The sequence below is a fragment of the Eubalaena glacialis genome, chromosome 9 (assembly GCF_028564815.1).
Source record: "Eubalaena glacialis isolate mEubGla1 chromosome 9, mEubGla1.1.hap2.+ XY, whole genome shotgun sequence".
Classification (NCBI taxonomy): Eukaryota; Metazoa; Chordata; class Mammalia; order Artiodactyla; family Balaenidae; genus Eubalaena; species Eubalaena glacialis.
Window position 1 is genome coordinate 118,158,842 of NC_083724.1, and position 9,482 is coordinate 118,168,323.

The window sequence follows — 9,482 nt, forward strand, 5'->3', positions numbered from 1 at the left end:
ATACCAAACGGCGAAAATCTCTCACAGATCTCCATCTCAACATCAAGACCCAGCTTCACTCAACGACCAGCAAGCTACAGTGCTGGACACCCTATGCCAAACAACTAGCAAGAGAGGAACACAGCCCCATCCATTAACAGAGAGGCTGCCTAAAATCATAATAAGGCCACAGACACCCCAAAACACACCACCAGACGTGGACGAACCCACCAGAAAGACAACATCCAGCCTCATCCACCAGAACACAGGCACTAGTTCCCTCCACCAGGAAACCTACACAACCCACTGAACCAACCTTAGCCACTGGGGACAGATACCAAAAACAACGGGAACTACGAACCTGCAGCCTGTGAAAAGGAGACCCCAAACACAGTAAGATAAGCAAAATGAGAAGACAGAAAAACACACAGCAGATGAAGGAGCAGGGTCAAAACACACCAGACCTAACAAATGAAGAGGAAATAGGTAGTCTACCTGAAAAAGAATTCAGAATAATGATAGTAAGGATGATCCAAAGTCTTGGAAATAGAATAGACAAAATGCAAGAAACATTTAACAAGGACGTAGAAGAACTAAAGAGGAACCAAGAAACGATGACAAGCACAATAAATGAAATTAAAAATACTCTAGATGGGATCAATAGCAGAATAACTGAGGCAGAAGAATGGATAAGTGACCTGGAAGATAAAATGGTGGAAATAACTACTGCAGACCAGAATAAAGAAAAAAGAATGAAAAGAACTGAGGACAGTCTCAGAGACCTCTGGGACAACATTAAACGCACCAACATTCGAATTATAGGGGTCCCAGAAGAAGAAGAGAAAAAGAAAGGGACTGAGAAAATATTTGAAGAGATTATAGTTGAAAACTTCCCTAATATGGGAAAGGAAATAGTTAATCAAGTCCTGGAAGCACAGAGAGTCCCATACAGGATAAATCCAAGGAGAAACACACCAAGACACATATTAATCAAACTATCAAAAATTAAATATAAAGAAAACATATTAAAAGCAGCAAGGGAAAAACAACAGATAACACACAAGGGCATCCCCATAAGGTTAACAGCTGATCTTTCAGCAGAAACGCTGCAAGCCAGAAGGGAGTGGCAGGATATACTTAAAGTGATGAAGGAGAAAAACCTACAACCAAGATTACTCTACCCAGCAAGGATCTCATTCAGATTTGATGGAGAAATTAAAACCTTTACAGACAAGCAAAAGCTGAGAGAGTTCAGCACCACCAAACCAGCTTTACAACAAATGCTAAAGGAACTTCTCTAGGCAAGAAACACAAGAGAAGGAAAACACCTACAATAACAAACCCAAAACATTTAAGAAAATGGGAATAGGAACATACATATCGATAATTACCTTAAATGTAAATGGATTAAATGCTCCCACCAAAAGACACAGACTGGCTGAATGGATACAAAAACAAGACCCATATATATGCTGTCTACAAGAGACCCACTTCAGACCTAGAGACACATACAGACTGAAAGTGAGGGGATGGAAAAAGATATTCCATGCAAATGGAAATCAAAAGAAAGCTGGAGTAGCAATTCTCATATCAGACAAAATAGACTTTAAAATAAAGACAATTACAAGAGACAAAGACGGACACTATATAATGATCAAGGGATCGATCCAAGAGGAAGGTATAACAATTGTAAATATTTATGCACCCAACATAGGAGCACCTCAATACATAAGGCAAATACTAACAGCCATAAAAGGGGAAATCGACAGTAACACAATCATAGTAGGGGACTTTAACACCCCACTTTCACCAATGGACAGATCATCCAAAATGAAAATAAATAAGGAAACACAAGCTTTAAATGATACATTAAACAAGATGGACTTAATTGATATTTATAGGACATTCCACCCAAAAACAACAGAATACACATTTTTCTCAAGTGCTCATGGAACATTCTCCAGGATAGATCATATCTTGGGTCACAAGTCAAGCCTTGGTAAATTTAAAAAAATTGAAATCGTATCAAGTATCTTTTCCGACCACAACGCCATGAGACTAGATATCAATTACAGGAAAAGATCTGTAAAAAATACAAACACATGGAGGCTACACAATACACTACTTAATAACGAAGTGATCACTGAAGAAATCAAAGGGGAAATCAAAAAATACCTAGAAACAAATGACAATGGAGACACGACGATCCAAAACCTATGGGATGCAGCAAAAGCAGTTCTAAGAGGGAAGTTTATAGCAATACAAGCCTACATCAAGAAACAGGAAACATCTCGAATAAACAACCTAACCTTGCACCTAAAGCAATTAGAGAAAGAAGAACAAAAAAACCCCAAAGCTAGCAGAAGGAAAGAAATCATAAAGATCAGATCAGAAATAAATGAAAAAGAAATGAAGGAAACAATAGCAAAAATCAATGAAACTAAAAGCTGGTTCTTTGAGAAGATAAACAAAATTGATAAACCATTAGCCAGACTCATCAAGAGAAAAAAGGAGAAGACTCAAATCAATAGAATTAGAAATGAAAAAGGAGAAGTAACCACTGACACTGCAGAAATACAAACGATCATAAGAGATTACTACAAGCAACTCTATGCTAATAAAATGGACAACCTGGAAGAAATGGACAGATTCTTAGAAATGCACAACCTGCCGAGACTGAACCAGGAAGAAATAGAAAATATGAACAGACCAATCACAAGCACTGAAATTGAAACTGTGATTAAAAATCTTCCAACACACAAAAGCCCAGGACCAGATGGCTTCACAGGCGAATTCTATCAAACATTTAGAGAAGAGCTAACACCTATCCTTCTCAAACTCTTCCAAAATATTGCAGAGGGAGGAACACTCCCCAACTCATTCTACGAGGCCACCATCACCCTGATACCAAAACCAGGCAAAGATGTCACAAAGAAAGAAAACTACAGGCCAATATCACTGATGAACATAGATGCAAAAATCCTCAACAAAATACTAGCAAACAGAATCCAACAGCACATTAAAAGGATCATACACCATGATCAAGTGGGGTTTATTCCAGGAATGCAAGGATTCTTCAATATACGCAAATCAATCAACGTGATACATCATATTAACAAATTGAAGGAGAAAAACCATATGATCATCTCAATAGATGCAGAGAAAGCTTTCGACAAAATTCAACACCCATTTATGATAAAAGTCCTGCAGAAAGTAGGCATAGAGGGAACTTTCCTCAACATAATAAAGGCCGTATATGACAAACCCACAGCCAACATTGTCCTCAATGGTGAAAAACTGAAACCATTTCCACTAAGATCAGGAACAAGACAAGGTTGCCCACTCTCACCACTATTATTCAACATAATTTTGGAAGTGTTAGCCACAGCAATCAGAGACGAAAAAGAAATAAAAGGAATCCAAATCGGAAAAGAAGAAGTAAAGCTGTCACTGTTTGCAGATGACATGATACTATACATAGAGAATCCAAAAGATGCTACCAGAAAACTACTAGAGCTAATCAATGAATTTGGTAAAGTAGCAGGATACAAAATTAATGCACAGAAATCTCTTGCATTCCTGTATACTAATGATGAAAAATCTGAAAGTGAAATTAAGAAAACACTCCCGTTTACCATTGCAACAAAAAGAATAAAATACCTAGGAATAAACCTACCTAAGGAGACAAAAGACCTGTATGCAGAAAATTATAGGACACTGATGAAAGAAATTAAAGATGATACAAATAGATGGAGAGATATACCATGTTCTTGGATTGGAAGAATCAACATTGTGAAAATGACTCTGCTACCCAAAGCAATCTACAGGTTCAATGCAATCCCTATCAAACTACCACTGGCATTTTTCACAGAACTAGAACAAAAAATTTCACAATTTGTATGGAAACACAAAAGACCCCGAATAGCCAAAGCAATCTTGAGAACGAAAAATGGAGCTGGAGGAATCAGGCTCCCTGACTTCAGACTATATTACAAAGCTACAGTAATCAAGACAGTTTGGTACTGGCACAAAAACAGAAATATAGATCAATGGAACAGGATAGAAAGCCCAGAGATAAGCCCACGGACATATGGTCACCTTATCTTTGATAAAGGAGGCAAGCATATACAGTGGAGAAAAGACAGCCTCTTCAATAAGTGGTGCTGGGAAAATTGGACAGGTACATGTAAAAGTATGAAATTAGAACACTCCCTAACACCATACACAAAAATAAACTCAAAATGGATTAAAGACCTAAGGGTAAGGCCAGACACTATCAAACTCTTAGAGGAAAACATAGGCAGAACACTGTATGACATAAGTCACAGCAAGATCCTTTTTGACCCAGGTCCTAGAGAAATGGAAATAAAAACACAAATAAACAAATGGGACCTAATGAAACTTAAAAGCTTTTGCACAGCAAAGGAAACCATAAACAAGACCAAAAGACAACCCTCAGAATGGGAGAAAATATTTGCAAATGAAGCAACGGACAAAGGATTAATCTCCAAGATTTACAAGCAGCTCATGCAGCTCAATAACAAAAAAACAAACAACCCAATCCAAAAATGGGCAGAAGACCTAAATAGACATTTCTCCAAAGAAGAGATACAGATTGCCAACAGACACATGAAAGAATGCTCAACATCATTAATCATTAGAGAAATGCAAATCAAAACTACAATGAGGTATCATCTCACACCGGTCAGAATGGCCATCATCAAAAAATCTAGAAACAATAAATGCTGGAGAGGGTGTGGAGAAAAGGGAACCCTCTTGCACTGTTGGTGGGAATGTAAATTGATACAGCCACTATGGAGAACAGTATGGAGGTTCCTTAAAAAACTAAAAATAGAACTACCATATGACCCAGCAATCCCACTACTGGGCATATTCCCTGAGAAAACCATAATTCAGAAAGAGTCATGTACCAAAATATTCATTGCAGCTCTGTTTACAATAGCCAGGACATGGAAGCAACCTAGGTGTCCATCATCGGATGAATGGATAAAGAAGATGTGGCACATATATACAATGGAATATTACTCAGCCATAAAAAGAAATGAAATGGAGGTGTCTGTAATGAGGTGGATGGAGTTAGAGTCTGTCATACAGAGTGAAGTAAGTCAGAAAGAGAAAAACAAATACAGTATGCTAACACATATATATGGAATCTAAGGGAAAAAAAAAAAAAAGAGGTCATGAAGAACCTAGTGGCAAGATGGGAATAAAGACACAGACCTACTAGAGAATGGACTTGAGGATATGGGGAGGGGGAGGGGTGAGATGTGACAGGGTGAGAGAGTGTCATGGACATATATACACTACCAAATGTAAAATAGATAACTAGTGGGAAGCAGCCGCATAGCACAGGGAGATCAGCTCGGTGCTTTGTGACCACCTAGAGGGGTGGGATAGGGAGGGTGGGAGGGAGGGAGATGCAAGAGGGAAGAGATATGGCAACATATGTATATGTGTAACTGATTCACTTTGTTGTAAAGCAGAAGCTAGCACACCATTGTAAAGCAATTATACTTCAATAAAGATGTTAAAAAAAAAAAAGTTAAGCTATGCCTACAATAGGAAAAGAGAAATAATTTTCCTCTACCCTTCTGAGTTCTTAGCTGAGACTCCTGTATTAAAAGACAAATTAAGAGGAAAACAAATAGAAGTTTACTAACATGTACACCTCAGGAATACATGGGAGATACTAAGGAAAAATGAGTAACTCCCCAAGGTGGCTTAGAACTCCAGCTTGAATATCATCTTTAGCGAAAAACAAAAGAAAAAAGGAGTGTGTTGGGGGGCAGGGGCAGTTATGGGGAGGTACCTGGAGAAGCATGATAAACAAGAAAGTTTGTTATGTAGATTTGTCAGTGCCTTCTCCAGTGATAAAACTCTCTTGGAGAGTTTCTTTATAAACGTAAATTTCTCTCACGGAAAAGTAACTTCTACTCTGTTTTCAGAGCTTCTCTTCTGTCTGCTCTTTCTCAAAACGATCAGCTCAAAATAATCCTAATCCTTTTAGGGTGGCATATTCATTCTGCTACTCTTCACCCTTCAGTCACAATTCAGTCACTTCACTCCTAGGTATTTACCCAGGAAAAGAGATCATCTATGTCTATCCAAAACTGGTCACCTACTGTTCATTGCAGCTTTATCTGTAATAGCCAAAAACTGGAAACAAGTCAAATGTCCATTAATAGGTGAGTGCATTTGCAAGCTGTAGTATATACTAAAAAGAACGCTACTCGGCAATGAAAGGGAAGACCTACTGTAACCTGTGACAACATGCATGAGTCTCGAGATAACTACCCTGAGTGAAAAGCCAGACCTAAAAACGTACCTACTGAATAATTCCATTTATATAGCACTCTAGAAAATGAAACTAATTTATAGTGACGGAAAGTAGAACAGTGTGTGCCTGCAGAGGGGAGGAGCAGGAGTGGTGGAGAGAAGGAGTTACAAAGCAGGGGGAGAAAACATTCGTGGATGATGAATAGGTTCACTGTCTGGATTGTGGTTGAAGGGGATCAGGAGGAACCTCCCCAAAACGTGTCACTTTGGCACGTGGATTATCTTGAGCTGAAGACAATCAAGGCTTAAAGACTCACGAGAAGCTTTTAACCTCCTCCTTAACTGCCTAAAAGAATTTGGATAGAGGGTCTAGTCTAGGAAGAGGGTGATCACCAGGGATAACTACGAAGAATGTGAACAGGTGTGGTGGCCTGGGGGGAGCTCAGGACAGCCTGTTTGTTCAGATTCCTCTCTGTTCCCCTTGTCTCCAGATGGCATGACCAACATTTGTTTACCAAACATTTGCTCCTCCCATCTTCTGGTAAATTGTCTTCTTCCCTCTTTGAAGTCCCAGACCCCTACCCCCTCTGCTGAACTCAGGATGGTGTATAAGCCTCAATTGCCTGACTACCCGTGGGTCTCCTAACCTCATGGGGCTCCCGTACATACATCATTAAATTTGTTTTTCTCCTGTTAATCTGTCTTATGCCAATTTGATTACTCGAACAGCCAAAAGAACCCAGAAGGGTAGAGGAAAACTTTTTCCTCCCCTTTGTGGTCACGGTTTCACAGGTGTGTACATATGTCAAAATATCAAATTTTACATTTTAAATATTGCAGTGTATTGTATGTCAATTATATCTCAATAAAGCTGTTTAAAAAAATAATTAGCACCTAAGGAAAGCTCTCCAGATGATGGAAAAAGGGGGAAGGGAATTATAATGAAATAATACTATTATCTCTATTTCTGTGGGTGGTATCAAGGCAAATATGAATTAAAAATAAGAAGATTAATTCTCCCTCCCTCTCCCTTTGGCTCCAGAATTTTTTCCTCTGTCCTTTTCAAATGTTTGTAAATCTTTATAATGACTAAATAAGTCTCTGCCAGCCTCACAACTAGGGAATGTTTCCTCAACGTTCTGTGAGCCATCTTTTTGAAATGCAAACGTTTAGGGAGATAGCAGCCCTGTCTCCTCAGTCCCGTGGGCAAGAGTCTAATTTCCCTGCAGCCTCCTGGACTTAGTAGAAGTTTGTTTCTCCTCTGGATAAGGTCAACACAGGGGTTCTCCCCAGTTATCATGATAAAGTTAGGGTGAATCAGGTGTGACAAAAGGTGCTATCAAGTCCTCTTCCTTGAGCACTAGTGATGTTTATCGTGAGAACGTACATATAATGGGTTATATCTGCTTGGCTATATAGAGAGGTGAGGCTTCTTTCCGCCTTGGCAATCTCTTAAGCCCATTGCCTGTGATGTGTATCACATTCTGGTTTAAGATTTATTCACTAATAGAACTGATTTATTTTCTACTACCTTTGTAAAGAGGTTTTCTGGGTTAAAGATTTTGTTTTTAATTATATTTCAACAGTTGATACACTGACTCTTTTAAGTCTGAATTTTTAACTTTAATGTTTAATTAGAATTCAAGCAAACTTAGTCATTTATCTGGGGCTTTGTGTTCCAGGGTTAAAATTATAAAGCAAAAATAGAATTGTATTCTTTTCTCATAGAACATAATTGCCAAAGAAGAATCAGGTCTATTTTTAAAAGGGTGGTGATAGTCTTGAAGATGTGTAAACACATCCCCTTTATCAGTTAATTGCATCCCTTTAGAATCATGAGATTCATAGAACACTGTTATCTGATTTCAGCAGTTTTCTCTAGTGTTTATTCTTGATATATAAGTATTTTATAAAAGAAAATACCATAGAGAAGTTGAGTTTATTTTAGCTCATTTAATCTTTCTACTTCATTTTCTCTAAAATAAATCAAGTTCTGTACAGAATGAGGCCTTTTGAACAATTGTTATTAGAATGATTAATGTTAAAAAGTTATACTTAATGGATTTGCTTGATTTCACACAATTGCTATATGTGTCTGACATATTTGACTTAAATTCCAATTGAATTTTGCCCTAAAGTGAAGACTGGGAGGTAACTAAATTCAGGTAGCTGAAGTTCAAAACTAATTTTTACAACAAACACAACCTCTAGTAAATACTTTTGAAATTATTTTTAAAGCAATTGTAAAAATAAAGTGGAAGGCTATTCTTTGTTTACATGTATTCAGAAATAATCTCTCACCATTGACAATAATCATGTACTCCGTTTTCTAGTGGTGACTTGTACCAAGTTTCTAGCTGATTAAATCCCTCGATAAGATTGGAGCAAAGATGAAGAACAGTTCAACTGATTTAGATTGAATAGCAAGCAGTTCTTCATAGGTAAGTATCAGAGCTAAAATCTGAGTCAAAACAACCAGAAGAGAAGAACATTTAGTCAAACAGTAGTTGATTATTTCCTCAAGTTTGATGGCATATTAAGTTCCTTTAAAATCTAAGAGTCTGAATATTACTATTAAAGGAACATGGGACATAAGAGTTAAAGCATAGAAAAACAGAAATATTATTTCCTATTGTGACTGATTTCACCATAGTTTTATTTATTTAACCATGAGCTTCCGATGACTGTCTTAATTCTCTATGTTGCATTTTAATTAAATTTAATTTAAAAAAAATGTATTTTAAAAATACTTTTAATAAAAAAAATAAAAGTACTAATAATAAATAAAAGTACTAATAATAAGTAAAAGTATTTTTTAAATCCATGCAAGTATAATTTGATTAAATTTAGAAAAAATATCAGTTAAACCCTTCTCTTCTCTTTGGCAACATACCGTTAGAGTTCATTCAATCCAATTCCGTAAGCGTACAGTTAGTTCTTACTTGCAACAAACAAGAGTTGATTAATAGTAAAAACTAGCTACATACTTAATAGTTCATGTTCTCCAATGAACCTTGGTCAGAATTAATGATCTCGTTTTCATTACGTTTTATATTATTTAACGTCCATAATAACTGACCTGTCATAGTTTGCATATCCTCCTGACCACACTCTACTGTTGAAGCAGGAGATATTCAAATAATGAATAAAATTTCTATTCAAAAAGTACATTTACATCTCTTCTCAGAGTGAAATAAAAATATTGC